We start from the raw sequence: 24,887 nt of genomic DNA, 5'->3' as shown, positions 1-24,887 counted from the left end.
ATTGTGCTCATCACTATAGTAGCTGAGCACCTAGACCTGAGTGAGTAGTTGGAAATACTCAAATATTTTTGTGAATTCTACATCACATTTGCTCAGTCAAGCAGATTTTCTTGTTTTATATAAAGATTTGTTCTTACAGGTGCGTACAATCCTTTCCCCTGCAATCTGAGACCCTTGAAATAAAATTAACCTTCTGACTAAAAGAAATTGGTTTTAAGTGGAATGACTGAAATGCTAACCAGGAAGCAGAGATAATACCTTGTTCTAGGTGACCAATGACAATTTAAACAAGCTCCAAATCAATAATTAAACAAATCTCTGTTCTGAATAGTTGTGGCCCATCCATAGGGTAAAAATTATACACAGAGTTTGAAGGACCATTTAAAAATAAAATCAAGATCTGTTTGTGGATGCAGCAGGCACATCTATAGTTAAAACTGACTGAGCAATGTAATAGAAATTAGAGTTTCACTCCTATCACTTTTCAGACAGAAAGAATATTGTTGTTCAGAAGAGTAAGCTATTAAGATGCACAACCAGAATAGGAGGGGAAGTGTACAATGGAGCTGTGGGAACAGCTGCATTTCCTGGTTTTAGCTGTGCAGATTTAATATTGTACTCAAACTTTTAAATCCCCACAGTCAAAAAGGTGGTGAAAGAGGGCTGGGGGCGGTAGGGATGGGAGGGGAAAAGAACAGTGGGCTGATGACTAAGAACTTTCTTCTTCCAGTTCAGGATTGCTCCATATACATGTGTGGCTTACCGCATCAACATCAGACATAACCACTACTTCAATCTCCCTCTCACTAGTTGGTTTGGTCTGGCCATCAAAGTAAATTAAGATTCCATTCCTTCCAGGGTAGCAAAGACCCAAACTCAGATGGAAAAAACAGTCCTTTCCCCTCCGCCAACCACAGTCTTCTTCAAAACTGAGTTCCAACCAGGCACTTCACCCTTTCTAGCCCACAGCCCTCATTTGAGGCCTAAGCAATCTTCCCCTCTTCATGCAGGGGAATGAAGCTGGGCTTACTCACACCCTTCACCAGAAGCCAGAACTCAGATTCATATTTTTCAAGGCCAGAAGGGACAATTGTGATCATCTAATCTGATCTCCAATATAACACAGGCCATAGATCTTTCCCCAGAAATTCCTAGAAGAGATCTTTCAGAAAAACATCCAATTCTGATATAAAAAATGGTCAGTGTTGGAGAATCCACACCAACCTTAGTAAGTTGCTCCAATAACTAATTACTCACTGTTAAAAATATATGCCTTACTACCACTCTAAATGTGCCTGTCTCCAACTTCCAGCCATTGGATTGTGTTATTCCTTTGTCTGTTGGACTGAAGAACCCATTATTTGTTCCCCATGTAGAGACTTATAGACTTTGATCAAGTCAATCCTTAACCTTCTCTTTGATAAGATAAATAGATTGAACTCCTTGAGTTTATCACTATAAAGCAGGTGTCGGCAACCTCTGGCACACGGCTCACCAGGGTAAGCACCCTGGCGGGCCGGGTCAGTTTGTTTACCTGCCATGTCGGCAGGTTTGGCCGATCGTGGCTCCCACTGGCCGAGGTTCACTATCCAGGCCAATAGGGGTTGTGGGAAGCCGGGGCCAGCACATCCCTTTCCCGCACAGCTTCCCGCTACCCCCTTTGGCCTGGGAAGGCGAACCGTGGCCAGTGGGAGCTGCAGTCGTCCGAACCAGCCGATGCGGCAGGTAAACAAACTGGCCCCCGGCGAGCCGCATGCCAGAGGTTGCCAACCCCTGCTATAAAGCATGTTTTCAAATCCTTTGTTCATTCTCGTGGCTCTACTTTAAACCCTCTCCAATTTATCACAGTATTCCAGCAACAATCACACTAGTGCCAAATCCAGATATAAAATAATCTCCTTACTTGTATTCAAGATACCTGTTTATGCATCCAAGAATAGAAATAGTCTTTTTGGCCACAGCATTGGACTGAGAGCTAATGTTCATCTAATTATCCATTATGACCCCCAAAATCTCTTTCAGATTCACTGCTTCCCAGGACAGAGTCCCCCATTCTGTGGGTATGGCTACACTGGCAGAGCTACATTGCCAGCAGTTACAGTGCCACTCTGAGTGCCGAAGGGAAATCTCTGTTGTGTGCTAACACAGTCAGCTGCCTACGCAATAGCATGTTCATATCTGCAGAGGTATTCAGAGTGGTGCACTGTAGGCAGCTATCCCACAGACTACCTCTTCCTCTTCTGCTGCTAAGAGTTGTGGGAAGGTGAAGCGGGTTGCGGAGCATCCTGGGTCCTGTTCCAGTGCCCAATGTTGCATTGCTTCACATCTCAGAAATCCCTGTGCTTCCATCTGCGTTTCGCGCCCTCTTTCAATGGTTTGTGTACTGCACTCTACCTCTTCGGGTCACAGGAATGGATCCCGCACTGTTGACCAATATGTCCTCACTCTCACTAACACATCACGGGTGGCAGTGAAGTTATTCCTTAAACTACAAAGGCAAGAGGACTTCAACATTGATCTTGCCATGTGTAGCAGCTACGACACGAGATTGCTTGTGGCATTCACGGAGGTGCTGACCACACTCACATTCACAGATGCTAAGCAAGTACACATGAGCCATAAGACTCCCAAAATAGTGAGTAACCACAGAGGAAATCAGTGTTCCAGGATCATACTGTACACTGGGCACATGGCTCTTGGGGAGAGCCAGCACTGTATGGGGGGCCTTATCATTACTTTCCCCACATTTTCCACAGGCTGTGTTCATTATGGAAGATCTCATTGCTGAGAGTAAGCAGGGAATCAAGGGAGGGTCTTCTCCAAGACTGTGGCTTCCACCCTGGCCCTTATGCGGCTCACCTATGTACAGCAATGGTCTCCTCCTGCCCCTCCTCCCCCCAGTGATGGCAGAGTGGCGCAGTAAAGTTACCCTTAATGGGGCAAGAAACAAAGCAGCTCTGCCAAAGAATCTGTGGCAGTGGATTGCCCAGTATCTCTATGAGAGTTTCGTGGAGATCTCAGAGGCAGATTCCCGTGAAATGAGGGAGTCAAACCAACAGTCTGTTCTGCTGCTCACACTAGGCATGTGGTGGTACGCTCATACAGACACAAGCCTGCTTTCTGCAACCCTCCTGCCCCCAACAACTCACTTCAGCGATTCCCAAAATCAAGAGCCACTTACCAGGGGCCTTCTCTCCTGTTTGCGCTTCACCAAGCTCTGACAGCTGTGACTGGCCAGCCTCCTCCAGGGTAGAGAAGAGCTCCTGTCCACATGTATCTCTGACCTCTAAGTCATCCTCTGCCTCTGGTCCCCTCTGCCTCCACATTCTCATCCAAGATTTCCTCCTCCTGGCTTGGTCCACTCTCGACTGACACGGGAGCCACAGAAGTATGCACAGTGACCTTCACAGTGGACGTGGGGTCGCCAGAGAGTATCGCATCCAGCTTTTTGTAGAACCAGCAGTTCATGGGCGCAGCACCAGAACAGCTGTTTGCCTCCCACACCTTGTGGTAGGTGTTCCACAGCTCCTTCACTTTGACCCTGCACTGCAGTGCATCCCAGGAAGGTGACTTTCAAAATTCCCAAGGAATTTGAGGGGTGGTGCTCACGGTTGGTCATCTGAGGGCAGAACAGTAGAGTTCAAACTGATGACCAGAGAGGCGAAAACAGGCATTATGGGACACCTCGGAGGCCAATCACAGCATTGTAATTGACTAGGGTGTCTACATTGGCACTGCACCGCTGTAGCCCCGGCACAGAAAGCTGTATGCCTCTCGGGGTGATTTTTTCTTAGAGCACTGCAACTGCACAGTTTCTGTGCACTAAGTGGCTTGGCAGTGTGTACAGCTCAGGAGTTATACCACAGAAAGCTGCTTTACTGCACAGAAACTTGCCAGTGTAGACAAGACCTGTAAGTATGGTCTATATTCTTTGTTCCTAAATGTAAATGTATACATCAAGACATGTTAGAATGCAAATATTGTTTTTTGCGCCCAGTTTAGCAAGCAATCTGTTATTTACCACTCCTGTAATGTAGGTCATCTGAAAATTTTATCAGTGATGACTTTATATTTTCTTCTAGGTCAGGGATCGGTAACCTTTGCACAGGTAAGCACCCTGGCGGGCCAGGCCAGTTTGTTTACTTGACGCATCCGCAGGTTCGGCCGATTGTGACTCCCATTAGCTGCAGTTCACTCCTACAGGCCAATGGAGGCAGCGGGAAGCAGTGGCCAGCACATCCCTCAGCCTGTGCCACTTCCTGCACCCCCTATTGGCATGAAGCGGTGAACCACAGCCAGTGGAAGCCACGATCAGCCAAACCTGTGTATGCAGCGGGTAAACAAACTGGCCCGGCCCGCCAGGGTGCTTACCCTGGCGGGCTGCGTGCCAAGGGTTGCCAATCCCTGTTCTAAGTCATTAATACAAATGTTAGATATCATAATGCCAAGAACAGATCCCTGCAGGATCCCACTGGAAAAACATACTGGATGACTACTCCCCATCAGTTACTCGGCTTTTAAACCATTTAATCTGTGCCATGGTAACTTTGTATTCTTCTAGGTTTTTTAATGAAAAAGTCAAACATCTTGCAGAAGTCTAAGTATATGATATCAACACTATTACCTTTATCAACCAGACTTGTAACCTCATCAAAAAAAGATAAAGTTAGTTTGACAAGATACATTTTCCATAAACCAATGGCGATTTGCATTAATTACCCTCCTTCAGTTCTTTATGAACAGTTGTATCAGCTGCTCCATTATTTTGCCCAGCATCAATGTGAGACTGACAGGTCTACAATTACCAGGATCATCCTGCTTACCCTCTTTAAATATTGGCACATTAGCAGCTTTTGTCCAGTCTTCTGGAATTTCCCCATGTTTCAGGACATATTGAAAAAAAAAACATCATTCATGGTCTAGCAGTCTCCTCAGCCAGCTCTTTTAAAACTCTTGAATGCAAGTTATCTGGAACTGCTGATTTTAAAATGTCTAACTTTAGTAGCTTCTGTTTAACAACCTCCTGATGGAATGGAAAGGAAAGAGTGTTATATAATGAACCATCTTTTTTCCCCAAATACAGAACATTTATTGAACACTTCTGCCTTGCCATATTATTCATAATTCTACCATTTCCATCTTGTAATGGTACAATACTGTTGTCAGGATTATTTTTGATCCTAATATACTTAAAAAAAACCTTCTTATTGCCCTTAACTCTGCTGGTCATAAATTGCTAAGGGAAGCGAATTCCTAACTTCTGATATACATTCATTACTTTCAACTTCTCCTTTTTTCCATTTGTTTATATGTGTATATTCTGCCTGCACTTCCCCTCTAAACCAGGTCTTAAAGTCACTGTTTTTTCAAACCAAGGGTGGTGACTCTTCAAAGATGATGTCTGCATCGAGTTTAAACCCCACTCATTACGGCTCCAGCCTTAAAGAAAAGAAAAGAAAAGGAAAGGAAAGATTATTTAGACTGTTTTACAGTGGGAGGAAGTGTATTTTTTTTTCAGCCTAGTAAAACTCAAACTTTGCTGAATTCTCCCTTTCCCCAACCCCTCCAAATAATTTACCTCAAAGAGAGACTGATCTTGGCAAACTAGTGCATAATCTTCACATTTTGGAAAGTGACAAGCATAAAAAAACCAGGGATTTTTAATAGAAGCTGTTTTATAACAGTGGTCACAGCTAATGCATGCTCTAATACACAGATGTCCCATACAGATACTTCTAAAGCTGCAATAACATCATGCTAAAATCAAATGTAACTCATCCAAATACCATCTATGTTTTCATTTCAAACATTGCACAGTTCTAACAATAGTTCCAAGATGGGAAACAATGGGTGTATACAAAGCAGTTTCCTGTTTTGGGTGGTATTTGACTGATGTTAATTTTAACATTCTGGTTAGGAAGGATAATTTTCTTCTGAAGTCTCCAAAGCCTGTAACTAAGGAAGAGGTGAAATGGTTAATTTTAATTAAGTTAAAAGCTAAAATACGTGCCAACCATCAAACCATTTGGAAAAACTTCAGCTTTATCCGCCCTTTCCAGAATGGGCACTCTTCCAACCTCTGAATCGAGAGCCAGAAAAACCTACCTAGAAAGCTAGCTCAAACCAGTGCATATTTACGTGCCCCTTCACCAACCTTCCCAGTCAATTTGAAGCCTCAACAGTCTCCCAATCATTCCCAGACAGTAAACTTCTAAATATATTAGAAATAGCAGTGTTGTGGAGGTGCCCATTGGGCCCTCAAAAGGAATAATGTTGGTTGGGGAAGTGGTTTTCCCTTCCCACACATCTGAGTTTGGAAATTTTTCTTTGTTCCACACTGGGATGTTCCACACTGGGACCTTTCAAAGGTTTTTTTTCCCACTTTTTCTATTTTGGACACAAAAATGCCAACCCAACAAAACCAGAGAGTCAGCTGCTCCAGAACAGCCATAGGGTTAGGGCACTCACACAGGACATGGGAGAGCTGGCTGCAAGTCTCTGATCTAAATCAGACAGCATAGGGACTTGAATGCAGATCTCTAACATCCCAGGGGAAGCACCCTAAACTCTAGATGATTGGCTATGCTGGGCTTTTTTGACAAAGCTTTCAGAGAAGCTTGTACATCTCTATGAACAATTTCGGTTTTGACAAATCGGTATTTTGAGAGATGTTTCATCCAAAGATTCCTGACCAGCTCTGATCATGGCTTTATTGTGTCAGCCATGCAACAAACAACAAAGAGCGACAATCCCTGCCCAAAAAACTGCAATCAAAATATGACAAGAGTCCAATACCCCTTCAAAATACCACAGAAAGCTTAACAGAAGCAGGAACTCTGGGTAGAGTGGGAGAGAGGTCAGGCAACACCATTCCTTTAGTGCCTCTAATACTGGCGAGGTATGTGCCAAGCAAGTACCCCTATATTGGATGGAAAAAGATAACAGCTGCCTACTGCTTCCAGGTACATATCTGTGCTTTTGGATCTGAAGGCCTGGATTCAGGCCCCACTGATAACCCATAAAGGTTTGTTTTTCTTCCCACCTCCATCAAACTCCAGCAGCCTCCCAGTCACTCACACCAAAGCCATGTAAAAACAGACATACTGTAACAGAGCTTCAGGAGGCATGTAGAGAACAGGGCAATTTTAGGGAGATCCACCTTTGTCTTCCCCTCTGGGCTTCTGGCAGTCAGAGGTTTAGGGTCACCCCAAGCATGGGCTTACATCCCTGACCATCTTGACTAACAGCCATCAATGGACCATTCCTCCATGAACTTACTGAATTCTTTTTTAAACCCAGTTATACTTTTGATCACCGTAACAGCCTGTGGCAATGCCTCCCACAGATTAATTGTGTGAAAAAGTATTTCACCTTGTTTTTGTTAAACCTGTGGCCTATTAATTTTACTGGGTAACCCTTGGTTTTTGTATTTTGGGAAGGGGTAAATAACACTTCCTTATTCACTTTTTCAACACCAGACCTCTATCATGCATGTCATCTCCCCCCTTCCCCCGCCATCTCTTGGGGTAGCACCCCATCAGTCTGCCAAGTGAAGCACTTAAAGAGGCCTATACCAGCATGGCTTGCCGCAAGGGCTGGAGAGCCTAGAGTTAAACCAACCCTGATTACAGAATGAGCCCCACCTGAGAGAAACCAGGTGAATCCAGTATAAAAGATGCAGGAAGTTGCAGTGAAGGGAGGAAACTTAGAAATGGCAGCTATGTCTGTAGATGTTGCAGGGAGCAATCAGAAGGCTCCTGCAGGGCCTTCAGTCAGCAGAGGGAAGGCAGCAGCTAGAAGCTGACTGACAGACCCTCTGAGAGGTGAGGCTGTGCCCAGCTAAAGCTGAATTGAAGACAGAGATTGTGTTCTATTTTTAAAGACTGTTATTTAAGACGACTAAGAGAGAGAGAGACTGAAGTAGAGTTGAGACCTGGAGAGCCATTGTGTACCGAGGAGGGGCTAAATAAATTGGACTCCTTTTGAGGATTGTTTGAATTACCTATGGACTGTGGAGTTCAGAGGCTCCGAAAAAGGAAAACAAAGGGAAAGTGCTTCACAGGCAACTCTCACCATGAGGGGGGCACTCTGAAAGCGGCTGCCATATTATAAGGCCCAGCTAACTAGGAAAGTACAGCAGCATTAGTCAGAGTTTCCGGGAGCCAGAGCCCTACCCATGTCCTCACATAATCTGAGGAAGTTTTCACTGTACCTTTTTATCCTAGTGCTCTGATAACCTAGAAATCTATTGCCATCAATGGTCTTCACTTTGTGTTTCATCCGTGAAACACATAAGCAGAGGGTATGGAAGGAAAGGTAAGCAAGTGTTCAAAAAAGGAAGCTGTTCCAAAGGTTAGAATTACCTGGTTATACTGGGTCAAGATGTGACAGGAACACTCACTGGGAGGGTGGAAGGGGATAAAGATGTAAGGCTGCAATAGAAAGTAGGAAAGATGGGGGAAAAAACAGCACTGTTCAAAAACAAGCCAAGAAATAGAAAATAAGAGACATGCAAAATAAAGGAAAGCCAATAGGTTATTTAAGAGAGATAACCAAGTATTACAAAACAAGCAGAAGCAGACTGAGATCTCTTCTTTCTACTTTTAATAGCTCTCCATCTGCAATTTGGGGGGCGGGGGGAGAGGAGGGAGTATGATAACCCCAGTGGCCTTATCAATGTTTTCAATTAACTAGATTATACCTGACAAGCCTGAACAGCAACGTCAGATCAAGACTATCTCAATATCTAGGAGAATTCAGATCCAAATGTGACCTTCATAGATGGAGACTTTCAGGATAGTGGTTGGATCACAAGGCCTGTTCCATTGGGCTGGGAAATGTGCAAGTCCCACTCCCTATAGAAACATGGAGAATCTGAGAGGGTAGTATTGTGGAGATATTCTTCTCCTGACCACCACACACAAAATAGATTTTTCTATAGGGGAGGGGCAATCCACTTCAATATTCTTAAGGGTATACTTTATAGTCTCCTCCTGCCCATATGAATATGTTGTAGTTCCCTGGTGAAAGTCTCAGAGAAGCAATACTTATTTCATCTGCAATGTAGAAATATCAGTCTCTGGATCTCTGCCTGTGCCAAACAGGGATTTGCACCAACTGTACATCAGATTTGTGTTGCCCTCTGAAAGGGGTATGTTTACTCTTGGAAAAACCCTAGCTTGGAGCATCTTGTTCCGACACCAGCTGGAATGATATTTTGTTGGAGCACAAGATATTTCAGTTCTGAGATGAATAACTGATGCAGAGCAAGTGTGAGATGAAACACCATAGCCAAGGTGACTGGGGGATGCATTGATTCACATCCTCACTGCATTCTTTGCTGGTTTAATGAAGCTCGTATCCCAGTAGAATCTAACACTTCCCTTACACATTATAGGTCCAAGCAAAGGGTGCTGGGAGAACCAATGACCACTGGGGCATTAATGCACAAACCATTGTTCTATAGCTGGAAAGTGAGTTCCATTGCCTTCAAGGTTTGGGTTGCTACAAGAAGCACAGCAGTCTACACTGGCACAGCCATTGGAGGGGTGAATTTGGCTCCTCGTGCTATATCCATAAAATAGCTAGATAGCAATTCTTTAGATAATGATATCATGCTGTTGCTTGTCTCATTAAACTAAAAACAGAAGAGCTAAATTTTAGAAGAGTCAGAGCTCTACCGTTGGATAAATAACATTGGGTGCCTTGTGTTCATTGTCTAGGTTGTGGATCATAATATTTGACACCTTCTAAGTCATCAGTTGTTGGGGAAGGTTTTGGTCATCCTGGAGCTTCTTTAGAAAGCTAGGGGAAAAACCCACAAAGCTAGTGAGCATCAGGTTTGCAGTGTCCAATGCCCCTCAAAAAAAGCTGCATGTAAGAGAGACCTTTGTGTCACTGAACAGAAGAACCAATTTAGAGCACCTTTAACTACCAGCAGAAGAGATTATAGATAGTAAGATACACAAGGTGGTATGTGCCATTTTAGGGAAGGTGATGGTGGGCAGCCTTTACCATCCAAAGACAGAAGGATCACATGGAGCTAAGCTCTAGTCCCACAAAGAGGAACTCAAAGTAGAGAGCCCCTTTGCCTGGTATGAACAGTGGCTTCTCCCCAATATAGCTAACCCTTTGCCACCGCCACATACTTACGAAGCTTCTGCCCTACACTGAGATACCAGGGCAACAAAACAAACACCTGGTCTCAATCTGAGATGCTGAGTCACCTCACAAAGGGCAGTTCCCCTAGTCTGAGACAATATGATCAGTAGCTCCCTCACTTATGAGGCATTGCAGTACTGCTTTAACACAGCAAAACCAAACAAGATTACAAGGAAAACAGCAAAAAGTTCTGGTCTTTCAGAGCAGCTAACTCTATATGAGTGCAATTTCCAACACAGAATCAAAACATTCTCTGGTAGCAACTAGTTGTAAACATCTGGAAGCCTGAAGGTGAGGAACTCACTCTCCAACTACAGAACAATAGGGGCCTCACGTTTTAGTGTTTCCATCTAGCAAGTGAAACATGAATGGATATCAATGAACCATTTCAATCCAAACCAACTCACATTGTGATTGTGTTTTTCCTTTACAAAACACAAAGAAGAGCTCCAAAGCCAGATGGTATTTGTTGTCAGAATTGAATCAGGATTCTAAATGAATTAGGTTATTCAGGATTATATTGCTTTCTTAGTTGCTGCAATGAATGGGGAGACCACATATTCATCTAACAAGTAAACACAGAACTCAGCCCTCTGTGTCCATAACTTGAAACAATGCAGAGCTACTTCATGAAAGATCAGGATGCATTACAGTTCAAAACCAGCAAGTGTAGTCTGACTTGGACATAAGTATTTTCATAATAAATGTTATTCATTCTTAAGTTAATTATGTATGTGTTCACCTTTCACGTTGCACTTTTCATCCATAGATCTCAAAGCACTTTTAACACATGGGTGAGTATAGTTATCCTCATTTTATATATGAGGCACAAGGTGGTGAAGTGACCTGCCCATTGTCACCCAACAGGTCAATGGCAGAGCCAGGACTAGAACTCGATCTTCTGACCCAGCCCAGTGCCTCAACCACTGAGCAACGTCTAGTGCAGGAGTCCTTTGGGCACCTCTATACAGCTGAGAAGTAGAGACTGGAATGTAGCAAGAGCTTCCATTCCCAGAAGCTTTTTCCTTCTTCTGGGCCACAAATGAAAATAGAAAAATCTCATTTTGGTAAAGTCACTAAGCGGCTATGCAATAATTACTGAAAGACACATTTTTTGAGACTGATATTACTTATACAGTATGGAATTACCTGTGCAGCCTGTTTGTGCTCCATAAGCACATTGCATTACTTTATTAGCTTCTAAAATACATTCCACAAACAAAGTCTGAATTCCATACATGGGGCTTTATTTGCATGTATGATTATTAAATATCAATATTGCAGTAGCATCCAGAGGCCAGCTACATGGGGACCTCATTGTATTAGGCACTGTACAAACATGGAAAGTGACAGTCCCAACCCCAGAGAGCTCAGTCAACTGGGACTGCACAAACCAGGTGATTAGTCCTTGCAAATGGCCATTTAGACGGATACTAGATCTGCACACATTGCTTCCAGGAAGTTGGTCCCATAAATATTCTTACCCACCTGGTCTCACAGATGGATGTGCGAGTAAGGGGCACTGTTTTGAAAAGTAGGCCCTCAAATGCTCACCATGGTATGGGCCGGATTCTGACCTCGCCCTACTATTGACTTCAGTGGAGCTATCCCCGATTAAGCCTGCTATAAGTAGGGTGACCATATTATCCCAAAGGAAAAATGAGACACCCCCAGGCTGGCCTGAGTCCCCCACCCCTGACTCCCACTGGTGTGGGGCTGGGCTGAGGTCCCCCTCCCCCCAGGCTGGCCTCAGCCCTTCCACTATCCTCCCACGAGTAGGGTAGTCTGAGCCTTCCTGCCTCCTACCTGTGCTGGGCCAGCCTGAGGTCCCACTCTCCACTGGCACCCAGGGCCAGCCCAAGTCCCCCCCATCCAACAACCCATCACCACCTCCCCCATGCACAGGGCTGGTGTGAGCCCCCCTCTGCCCTCCTGAACACAGGGCTGGTCCTCTGAGCCCTTCCGAGTCTCCTCCCCGCAGCTCAAACCTCCCCTCCCCCTACACTACTGGTCCGAGCTCCCCCTTAACCCCATGTGTGGAGCTGGTCCTCCAACCCCCTCGCTGCCCACCCGCATGCAGGGCTGGTGGTCCGAGCCCCACCGCTGCACAGCTAAGCTCCCCCAGCTCATCCCCATGTGCAGGGCTGCCTGAGGCCCCCCTTCATGCCCCTACATGCAGGGTGGGCCGGTTGGTCTGAGCTGCTCTCCCTAGCCCTTCCTCCAGTGCAGGGCTGGCGTCGTTGCCACTCGCGCCCTCCCTTGCATGTTCCTCCATGCCCTACTTTGATAAAACTAGGTATTTGTGCCATCTGATGATCAACTGATAAGAGCAAATGGGACAAATTCCCAGATTTGTCAAAAAAAGTCAGGACTGCCAGGACAGGACCTAAAAAAGGGACTGTCACAGCCAAAATGGGATGTATGGTCACTCTAGCTGTAAGCCAAGATCACATTACTGATTTTGAATTCAAATCATTCTCATTCAGTCTTGGAGATAATATAAATCTGTACTTATGCAAAGCGAAAGGCAAACTCAGCGTCATTTAAGTTTTCAGCTGGCTTTCTGCAGGGTCCCTTGGCTGACTTCATTGCTACATGTTCCTTTAACCGATTGCTTTGATTGGCTTCCATCCCAGGCTGAAGCCACTGTAATAAGCTAAAACCCACAGAAGAGGAAAAGGCCAGAAGAGCTTCAGCTGAGAAGCGTATCTAGTCAGTGGGTTGCTTCATCATCACTTCCACAATCCAATTTATTTCTTAACACTTTTACTGGTAATTTAGCCATCAAAAGAATTCTGTGGCTACTAGCACCACCCACCTGAGTCTTCAGAAGTATGTGTTTCTCCTGAGCCGATTCTGCCCTAGCCTTTTTAGGTGCAGCCCTTTGTGTTTACTCCAGTGTATATCAGTTAGAGTCTCCAGAAATAACAATGGTTAACCCCAGCCAATTTCCTGGAGACTCTCAAGCAGTGTACACCCCTTGGCAGACTTCATTTGGGTGCAATGTGCACCCCACTCCACATCTGACCAGTTCCCTTGTGCCCTGCCTTCTCCTTCTCCTCCCCTTTTGCAGTATCCTTTCAGCCATGGATGCCCTAAGAACATCTGAGATGCCTCACAACCCTGGGAAGCATCACATCTGCCCTGAGTGTCACAGCAAGCCTTGTCTGTGCCTGCCAGGCATGCACAGCACATGAACCCTCCCATTCGTATCCAAGTCCAAAACTGGGCCTTACTTCATTAAAATGCCTTTGGATACTCAGATGGAAGACACTATGCACTGCAGTGTACTTTATGTCAATGTCCAATTTTTTAAATTTAAGAGACAGATTTGGGGATAAAGAGCTATTCATTTCTATGATGCCACGTCTAATCTGCCACAGACTAGTAGAAATCTAAATTCATTACCATCCGAAAGGTGTTGGAAGCTGTAAGCAAACATTGATTATCAGCAGGTAAGTATTCCCATTGGTCTGTGATGGGTAGGGATCTGAGTTACTACAGAGAATTCTTTCCTGAGTGCTGGCTGGTGAGTCTTGCCCACATGCTCAGGGTTTAACTGATTGCCATATTTGGAGTCAGGAAGAAAATTTCCTCCAGGGCAGATTTGCAGAGGCCCTGGAGGTTTTTCGCCTTCCTCTGCAGCATGGGGCACAGGTCACTTGCTGGAGGATTCTCTGCAGCTTGAGGTCTTCAAACCACAGTTTGAGGACTTCAGTAAAACTCAGACACAGGTTAGGGGTTTGTTATTGAAGTGGATGGATGAGATTCTGTGGCCTGCATTGTGCAGGAGGTCAGACTAGATGATCATAATGGTCCCTTCTGACCTTAAAGTCTATGAGTCTATATCTTTGAACTGTGGGCATTCATAGACCTTGCTTAAGCCCATGGGCATGCTAGCAGCCCTTCATTCTAGCTAATAGGAAGCAGCAACTAAGCTCTTTTATGGAATACGATGACTGAAAATCTAGAAGTCACTGTCCAGATGCAAGGTCAGGACAGAGGTTAAGCCATGCATGCTGAGGAATTTCCATGAGAGAAATGCAGAGGCTTGGGAATTCATTGGTTGGAACTGTGTGTGTTGGGAACAGAAAACGGTGAGAAAGCCAGGGGACAGCAAGAGCACGACTGGTAGCATGGATCTGAGAGGAGACCAAGAGACTTTTATTGGGCAGAATGTTGTATGGAAAGGTAAGTTTGGAACTGTGAGCAAGGAAACTGCCTCCTGCTGTTTGCTTACAAAGAATGTACACAATGTTCTGTTTCTGTGAACAAGCAGGATTGTGCCAAAAAATACCTGACTCTTATCAATTTCTCCTAGTGGAAACTGCTGCTAGGGCCCCAAATTTTGGCTAGCCACTCAAGTCAAAAGGAGCAGCTGTACTGTGTCATAATTCATAGTAGGCAATAGCTGCATTATATAATCACTGGGCACTGTGGGAGGCCATGCCTGCAGATGGTCAATGTAAACACCGTCTTGTGACCTGATAGAGGATTACCCTGGCAGGCTGCACGCAGCCTATGGGCCGCAGGTTGCCCATCACTGCCCTAGTTCCTGTCCATTCTGAAAGGATAAGGAAGAGACACAGAAAGGAATATAGCAAATTTGTTGGATTTATTGAAAATGACATAAATAAGGGAAAATACACCATAACTCAGATATAAATTATTGAGTACATTCTAAAGGTTATTCCCTCAAGATATTTTATGTATAACCTGTTTACTCAAGCATTTCTGGAAGCTCAACATTGGCCATTTTAAAGAACAGCAAAATTCAACACAGCCAGAGCGGGGGTGAGGAGAAAGCAAGACAGACAATGGGTGCTTGCTAATGCTTGAGTAATATCAGTTAGCTAGAAGTAGCACTGTGTTAAATTGGTTACAAAAACAAAACCAAAAACCTTGAGATTTTTCTCCAATTTTATGCTGTTTTAGTCTCAAAGTATTGCCATGCATGAAGTCTTGGCCTTAAATGTATTATTGTTATTAAAAAGATCAGCTTGCAAAGTCAGTTTGTGAGCTCTGGAGGGCTTGGTCACAGGATCACAGCTAGCAACTCTGAATGACACAAAGCATGACAGGGATGCAGAGGGCTCTACCACCTCTATGTCCAATAGGCTATAAGCATGGAGTGGCTGCATGAGTGCCTTATAAGTTGCTTTCAGTTCAGGAGAAAAAGAGTCCCACACTTCTAGAATCCATGTACTCTGGGAGACATGAACAACATCCAGAGCTACTACTCTTCAGTGTTTGTCTATACATGCTTTAGTTTAATATTCTTTAGTTACTTCTTGTAACTTTATACTAGGTTTGGTTTTTAAAGGAAATTAGGGTGAAATTTGTCCTGCTACCCTAGGAAAGGAATACCTAAATTTATATCTCAGCTTAACTTTGAAATATTTCTCATCTAAACAAATATAAATTTTCTAAACCTCTCTAGAAATTTCAATTTATTGTCTCTGCAAGCAGAGGACTGAGATTTTCTGACATTTGAATTTTCGTCTGCATGTACATTCTGAACTCTTTCACACAGCCTGAATAGTTTATGTTCTTCAGTACGAAACACTTGCTAAAAAACAGAAGATCACTAGAGTTTTGGTATTCCTTAGTTCTCACTACAATAATGAAAGTTCTTATGTATCATGCCACCACCCCGATACACTTGTGCAGTATATTAGGCACGGTCTTGAACCGAGGAAAGGCACGTGACGGTAGTCACTAAAAAGTCAACATTTGCCAGTAGTTAGCACATCAGAGATACTGCAGGTACATCCTTTTTCAGTAGAAAGCTCACGATACTCAGATCGCACGTTCAGATACCTGTTACCGAACACTGATTTTTACCTGTAACAGAAATACTAATCCAATCACATACTGCATTACTATCACTACAGCCACTCAACAGAGACCCAGATCGCACATACTATACAACCGTCCTTCGGGTGCAACCCTCAGTGCAGGCGTGTTACCGAATTGCCCTTTCACTCTTCACGCATTCTCAAGAATACGAACACTAAGCAGTTGTCTGAAATGCTGCATGTAACCCAACCTTCTATCAGGTTTAAATTATGATATCACATGTGAAACACACCTGAAGTATTACAGTGGCCACAGCAAAACATTAAAATATTTAAATCATGGGAGGAGATTTTGGTCAGCAATTTGTTTTGCCTAAAATGTACTCTTGTACAAATCCCATACCATATTTGGAAATACTGGAATTGTGTTCCATGTAATGTTTCAGAATGAAGGCCTTCCACGATATTCTCCCGCAGAATGCAATTAAGTATAGTGCTCTGAAGAGTTTAGAATGACAGTGAATTTTGTCACAAGTTAAGAGCAAGTTTACACTGAAAAAAATTGGAAAAAAAATAGTAAAATTTAATATGGCCAGGTAACACTAATTTTAACATACAACCCTTATTACTCAGGACAATGGCTTCTCTTTTCTGTGGAAAGAATATGGGTTTCATTGCTATGCTTTCATTTTTCAGAATTTCTATACAAAGGGAATTCAACTTTGAGCGTGAAGATGTTCCAGTAGAGAGGTTTCCCCACCCATCTTCTCTTGTGACAGCTTTGTTCTGAAAAATCATCTTTAAAACTTTGGGCTCAGTTATGCCATCAGATAAGGCTGATAAGCGGTGCTTCTTTGAGATTCTCTGGCTAATTTATACGCAAGAGATGCTTAAATTGGCTCTCTTGTGTAAGTTAATATGCATTCAGAGCTTTATCACTGGGGAAAATGTCAATCAAGTCAAGAAGATGCACACAGAAAGCAAGCACAGATGGTAGGTGAGGACTGCCGAATTTGGAAAGTGAGGAAAGAAAGCAATAAAAGAGCTTTATGCTAACAGCAAGCAACTCCTGTTCTCTCTGCTACCATTTGATCTCCAAGCATTCGTTCCTCTTTGATGTATGTGAGTATAACGAGAATACAGAAAATGACCACCCAGATAAATTGGAGTTTTATGTATTCTGGGCTCAATTGACCCTTCAATTTCTGCAGACAAGAGCTGGAAGCAGAAAGTCTACCCAGAGAGAGAATGACAGTACTGGTAGGCACCTAGAGACCACTTAGAGATAGCCAGTTGGACCCAGTTGGGACTTGCCTAGAGCACTTGGGCGGTGCATTGACTCAGCACATTTTCCCCAAAATCCACTGAGTACAGCTCCTCTGAAGCACTGAGACAATCTAAAGCTGGCCCGCAGGATAGCAATAGTGCAAATATTTTCACAGACTTCCCAAGAGACTGAATCTCCCTTTGAGTGCAGTCCTTATGGATGCATTAAGAAGTAAGTTGCAGCCTTTCTGTTCCTGCAAGATAAATCAAGCTCTTTTCCAAGTTAGCTCCTGTGCTAGTCCCTTTTGAAAGTCCAGTACAACTACCACATTAGATGTCATCTTAGGGTTTATCACATGATGTATTAGCTGCTTTACTCATCTCAATCCTCTATTCAACATGCACAGATCTTGCAGCTACGAAGCAAAAAATGATTACTAGAAAAAGTTATGTCTGAAGCCAGATAATGTATTAGATGACTAATTAAGGTAATAGAATATTAGGGTTGGAAGGGACCTCAGGAGGTCATCTAGTCCAACCCCCTGCTCAAAGCAGGACCAATTCCCAACTAAATCATCCCAGCAGGGCTTTGTCAAGCCTGACCTTAAAAACCTCTAAGGAAGGATATTCCGCCACCTCCCTAGGTAACCCATTCCAGTGCTTCACCACCCTCCTAGTGAAAAAGTTTTTCCTAATATCCAACCTAAACCTCCCCCACTTTCATATTCTTCTACTAGCTGCTTGAAAGTAATGGTGCTAGGTGGGTACATTAACACAATTTCAAAGATCCCACACTCCTCAACTTTTCACAAATCAGCTCGAACTGAAACATTGTCAAATAGGCCTTCTCTAAAGTCTTTAGGATTAAATATTTTGGGGGGCCACTTGCATTATGCAGCATGAATTAGTACTGACTTGATAGAAGGGATGATTAATTCCAAAGGATTAGGTTTAGTTTTGCTTACACAGCGCTAACAAAATGCGTTGGATTTGTAAAGTGCTCTAATGCAGAGTTTCTCAAACAGGGGTTGCCACTTCTGTAGGGAAAGCTCCTGGTGGGCCGGGCCAGTGTGTTTACCTGTCCCATCCGCAGGTCTAGCCGATTGCAGCTCCCACTGGGCGTGGATCACTGCTCCAGGACAATGGGAGTTGCTGGAAGCAGCGGCCAGAAAGTCCATTGGCCTATGCTGCTTTCAGCAGCTCCCATTGGCCCGGAGCAGCAATCCACACCCAGTGGAAGCCGCGATCGGCCAGACCTGCAGACAGGACAGGTAAACATACTGGCCCGGCCTGCCAGGGGCTTTCCCTACAGAAGTGGCAATCCCTGTTTGAGAAACCCTGCTCTAACATGTTTGGCTCCAACTGCCCTGTGTAGACCTTGCTGGTATGCTTTAAAAGGTACCTAGATCGCAAGTCCTGTTTCAAAGCACTATGCTAATATGACCTAAGTACCTTTTAGTGAGCAACATCAGGGTCCACACAGGACAGCTAGAGCGCAACACATGGTGTACTTTATAAACCAGTGCTCTGGCGCACCTTGCCGGCACTGTGTGGACCAGCCTGTAGTGATGCACCATTGCTTGAATTCTTGTAAACATCAGGGACAAACTGTTCACACCACACTATTCACAACTGCCCTGTTGATGGATCTGAGGCTGTCTTTACACCTTTTCCTCTGTTGGTAACACTGAAAGTATTTGCACGATTTCAAGTTGGTAATGTAATTAATTTACCCATCAGAGCTATATCTGATCAACTTCAAGGGCCCAGCTGTGCTTTAATGCAACATTTCTCAAACTGGGATCTGTGGACCCCTAGGGGTCCATGAGGGTACTGCAGGGAGTCCATGGGTCATGCTAATCAGCTGTTCCCCCCCACCCTCCCAGTGCCTCCTGCATACCACAGATGTTCAGCAGCATACAGGAGGCACTAAGAGGGAGGGGAAGGAACGGGGACAAAGCATGCTTGGGGGAGGGGGCAGAATCATGTCTGGGGGCACTGCTCAGCTCCTCTCCCTCCCTCCCAGTGCCTCCTGAACACTGGGAACAGCTGTTCAGCAGGTGCTGGGAGGGAGGAGCAGGGACAGAATGCACTCAGGGGAGGGGGAGGAAAGAGGCAGGAAGAGGAGGGGCAGAGTGGCGTGGGGGTGGGAAGAGGTGGCACAAGGGCAGGGCCTCGGGGAAGGAGCAGAGTAGGGGCAGGGCCTCAGGCTGAGTTGAGGTTTGGGCGTCGATGAAATAATTTAAATCAAAATGGGGGTCCTCAGGTTGCTAAAGTTTGAGAACCGCTGCTTTAAGGTATTGATCAGTGTTAGAAGTGGTGTAGAGCTGCAGTGCCCTGGGAGGAGCTCAGGGAGGGGTTGTGCCTCAGAGTATGTGCGCACACTAACTGCATGCATAGGCTGCTGTATGGAAGGGGAAGTACAGCCAGGGAGTTTGGCACTAATCTGAAACTTGGGAGAGCTGGGTTCCCTGCTGTGCCACAAACTTCCTGTGTGACCTTGGGAAAGTCACTTAATCTCTGAACAGCTTTCAAATGGAGATAAAAGCTCTGCCCTATGTCACAGACTAATGAATTGATCCTCATCACAAAGACTGTGAGGAGCTCAGATATTATGGTAATGGGGCCTTTGACAGGGATAGGACACAGATATACCCACCGTAAGCCCCTTTGCATCTCCTCCAGAGTTCTCCTCCAAGAACAGGGATTGCCATTGTGACTGACCCTTCCACAGATCACATAAAGGGAAGTGGAGAGGCCTTGTTCTCTCCCATCCCTACCCATCTGTGCAACAGCCAATAACACTCTGCCGCCAATTGTTTTGGTGAAGAGCTGCAAAAAATGTTCTTTCCAACCTTTAAGAATCCAGGGACAGCATCAGAATTATTTTTGTGGCAGTGTAAAGGGATATCAGCCTGCCACGTAGTCATTTCCAAAGACTGAGCCAGACGTAGCTCAGGTTTGACACCCAGCTCAGAGGGCTCTGGTCAGTCTTTGTGGCTATACAGTCACATTTTCCTTTTTATTTTTATTATTATTTATTTATTAATTCCCTCCTCCCCCAGCCTTTGCTGTGTGATGGACCTATTCAAGAGACTGGAGAAACTGACCACCTGGCAGAAAGTGAAAATGGTTATATACAAAGTGCCATGTAACATGCTGTAAAAACCTTGCCTCATCCAGCATCAGAGCCTGCCACTGCCTCAGTTTCCCTTCTCCTGCAGCCAATCAAACCGCAATATCTTGGGCTTTGTAATTACTGTCCCCTTCTGGGCCTGGGTTCTTAATGTACAACAAACAATTTCATTCAAAATTAGAAACTCACAGCCACCTTCTACCGGCTCAGCAGCTCTTTGTATTCTTCATGGACTTAGCTGCATGTCTGGTCTTTGTGGACTCCTAATTCCATCTGAAGAGTTTTGTTCCTACAGCTCAGTACAGGTAGCTCCTATCAGGCCTTTTTTGCTGGCTGGTAGGGAGACCTTTCACCCAAGCTCTCGGTCACCTTCAGATCTCTCTTCTTTAACATTCCACCAGGGCGTCAGACCCCTAGTTCTTTAAGTTTCTCTACCATGCCTGCCCCAGACTGCTGATTTCCCTTGTTCGTCTCCAGCCTCTGGCCTTCTTCCCGCTTCTCTGATGCCCCAGCCAAGCCCAGCACCTGGAAGGCCACTGATTAGGCACAGACAGGGGTGATCCCAGATCCCTTGAAAGAAAGAGCCAGCCTTTCATACACAAAGTAAACTAGAAACTGGGGAAAAAATAGAGAACAATATTTTCCTTCTCTAATCTCCTTCAGCTATAGTAGTTTAAGTATTGTGTGCATCAATATTATTTCAACATTCAAATAGAAGTGTGATTTTTAACTTGACAGTGTCCCTTTTTTATTTCCCTAATAGCGTCAATGACTTTGATTTGGAATGTACACAGGTTAAGCTATAATCATGCCTGGTTCAGATTAAGGGGGGGGCAGGAAATCTCCTGATGTGAAACTGGTTGCCTTGGCCTGCCTACTCATTTTGTATCATCAGGAGTAGATCACTATGGATACAGAATCATTAAACTATAAATCCTACAGCCAATCACTGCCTGTTTTAGGGAGGTGTTGGTTTCATGCCCTAAAGAGCATGTACTAGTTTATAGCGACTAAGAAAAAGCTTCTCCAATTACTACACTAAGGTGGTGATTGTTTAAAGTGAGTTTCTCCATGTGTGGCATCTTGCTTAACATCTGTTTCTAGTTAGCTCTTGTTCTGAGGTTTGTGTATGTGTGTGTGTGTTTCTCTGCTGAATCCATATTTAATTTCAAAACAAGACAGAGTTTTAAAGTAGAAGTTCGACTTGTAAAAAGAAAAAAAAAACCCACAACACAAACCTGATATTGTTCAGTTTGTATATTGAGATTTAGGTGTTATCACATGGAGATTTTTCCCCCTCATCTGTTGCTTTGATTCCTGCCAGAAAATACTCATCAAGCCACTTTACTATAACTGTTACGGGGTAGGCTGAGGTTAGCTTTCTATTAAACCTTTTTACATCGTGTTTCACAAAGTATGTTTTCTTGGAAAGTGATTACATGTAACCTTTGTAACTTACATAGTTAATAAACTAAGAATCAGGCCAATATTTAAAATAAACTGTTAACACATTTTATAAACAAAGTACACAAATGACTGCTTTACATGTGAAATAATCTACTCAAGCATGTGCTAATGTAAAAAGATACTTACTTTAGCTGATTAAGGCATTTTCACATTCAATGTAACCATGTTCTTGTTTACAGTCATATCCCGTCCCACATCCATACTCAGTCTGCTATCAGCAACTCAAATTCTACTGCACCTTGACTTTTCAAGAACACACACACACACAGCCAGAATCATTCACATTGAAGTCAATAGGAAAACTCTCTTTCATTTCAATGGGAGTAGGACTGGACACTTTTATCAGAATGATTGTACATAGGGTGACCAGATGTCCCGATTTTTGGGTCTTTTTCTTATATAGGGTCCTATTACCCCCCACCCCCGTCCCGATTTTTCACATTTGCTGTCTGGGCACCCTAATTGTATATTGTACTCCACTTGAACAATCCCTTTTGGGGGATGGTCAGTACACAGTTTGCTGATAAACAGTTTACTAAATTTGTGAAATTAACAAAGGTTAAACAATTTGTTTAGGTTGTATTTATTTAACCTTCTTTTATTTCAAGTTATAGCGTTTATTATTTCACACACACGTTCCCAACTGAATTCACTGGACACCCTTGCTGTATACACCATGACCCATGCTAGATGACATTTTGTGCTTGAATTGCAGTGTTGTAGCTGTGTTGGTCTCAGAATATTAGAGAGATCAAGTGGATGACTTATTATATTTTACTGGACTAATGTCTGTGGGTGAAAGACAAACTTTCAAGCTTACACAGACCCAAAAAAGAGCTCTGTGTAAACTGAAAGCTTGTCACTGTCACCAACAGAAGTTGGTGCAATAAAAGAGAATGCCTCGCCCACCTTGTGCTTGAATTAGCAGTTCTAGTGGCAGAATACACTAGCACACGTGGTTAAATTCTGCTCTCATTTAGTGTAATTCCAGACATGCCAACTCACAAATTAATCACAAGAGCGGAGATTTCTAATTAATATTAAGCTTGGCTTATGATTTCATGATAAATCATGACATTTGAGAGTTCTTTGTGCCAATCTCATGATTTTGAGGGGTCTGACTCATGATTTTTGATCTCTTGATGTTGGCAATACTGTAATTCTGGAGTTACTCCAATGAAGTCAACTTTACTGTTTCCCTGGCTTCTCCTTCCCTTTGAACACTGTTTTGAATGTTTCTTCACATTCAATCTCAGTTTGTATCTACGCATAGTAATTTCTCTGCTGTAAGTTCTCTTGTATTATTTCTCTGTCCGTACAGGTATTTGCAAACCTCCCAACACCACCACCATCACTGATTTAATATCACATGTGAATTGCATTAACAGGTTATTTACAGCACCACTGTCACTTCTGACCATCCACTGCCCAGCAGAGAGCAACTTTTAGTCGTTATCAGCATTGCTGGGCTTGAACCAGTTATTTAGAACGGAGGCCCAGATTCACAAAGGTACTTGGGCACTTAACCCCAGATTTAGGCACCTAAGCCACACTTTTAGACATCACTGGACTCCATACACACACTTGACTGCTGCCTAACCCTATAAGTGCATAAGCTCACTCAGCACCCTAAATTTTCAGGATGAAAGTTACCTAGGCACCTAAGGATCTGCATGCACAGTGCTGTCTCACTCTGGGTGTCCAGACACCTACTTCCCACCTAGGGTGACCAGACAGCAAGTGTGAAAAATCAGGACAGTGGGTGGGGGGTAATAGGTACCTATATAAGAAAAAGCCCCAATATCAGGACTGTCCCTATAAAATTGGGACATCTGGTCATCCTATTCCCACCTAAACCCAAGAAGTAATCACAAGCCAGGGGAAGAAAGGTGAAGGAACAAGTATCTCACTCTTGAGGCCTGATCTGGAAGCCATATTCAGCTGCCACCTACTGTTGAAAATCTGGCTAAATGACTATGTCATCTATATTTTGAGCCCAGTGGCTAGGGCATCCACCTGGGATGTGGGAGACCACTAGCCCCACCTCTTCTTGAAGGGCAGAAGGGATTTCAACAGGGATCTCCTACCTTTCAGGAGAGCGCTCTAAGCACTGAGCTATGGAGTACTATGATGTGGGGAATCCCTGAGTCTCTCCTGTCCACAATGTAAAGCACACACTCCTCTCCTCAGCATCTCCCAGTGGCTAGCTTAGGCTGGTCCCCATCTAGCACACTGACTTTTGTAGATCACATTCTTAGGCACCTGTCTCTCCCATTCATTGTAGAGAGTCTAGGCACCTAGTTCAGCCTTTGTGGATTGCAGTGTTATTCCAGTGATTTTCTAGGCACCCACAAATTAGGTCAGGGATCGGAAGGCCGGGCCAGTTTGTTTACCTGCTCTGTCCATAGGTTTGGCCGATCGCGGCTCCCACTGGCCGTCGTTCACCTGTGGCCAAGTCTACACTACAGACTCAGGTTATTATAACTGTGTTGTTCAGGGTAGTGAAAAATCTACACCCTTGAGCAAAGTAGTTATACCAATCCTAACCTCTATGTAGACAATGCTGTGTTGATGGGATAGCTACCGCCTCACAGGGAGGTGGATTAACTAGACCAACAGGAGAGCTCTCTCTCATCACTGTAGGACCATCTTCCCTTGTGCCCTACAGCCAATGCAGCTGCACCAATGCATCATTTTCAGTGTAGACTGCCCTCAGTCCCTTTGTGACGCCAGGGCCTGGAAGACTAAATTTCCTTTGCCTGCCACTTAAATCTCCCAAACCATTAGACTCTGATTCAACAAGTTATTTTAAGTAGATGCCTAACTTCACACCTCTGAGTTCTCATAATGGAATGACTCATTCTTAATGCTGAGCAAGTGCTTAAGTCAGGTCCTTGGGGCAGGGATCATCTTTTGTGCATTATATCTTTGCACAGTGCTTAGCACAACTGGTCTGTGGCCTCTATATGCTACTGTAATAGAAATAAAGTAGTACTTTTTTCCCCACAGCTGCCACTTCAAAGCTTCATGAAGTACTGGGGCAGACATTTCACTTAGGC

Source organism: Chelonoidis abingdonii, chromosome 1 (assembly GCF_003597395.2).
Source record: "Chelonoidis abingdonii isolate Lonesome George chromosome 1, CheloAbing_2.0, whole genome shotgun sequence".
In the NCBI taxonomy this organism is placed as follows: Eukaryota; Metazoa; Chordata; order Testudines; family Testudinidae; genus Chelonoidis; species Chelonoidis abingdonii.
The sequence above is the reverse complement of the archived record's forward strand: the minus strand, read 5'-3'. Positions refer to the sequence as shown.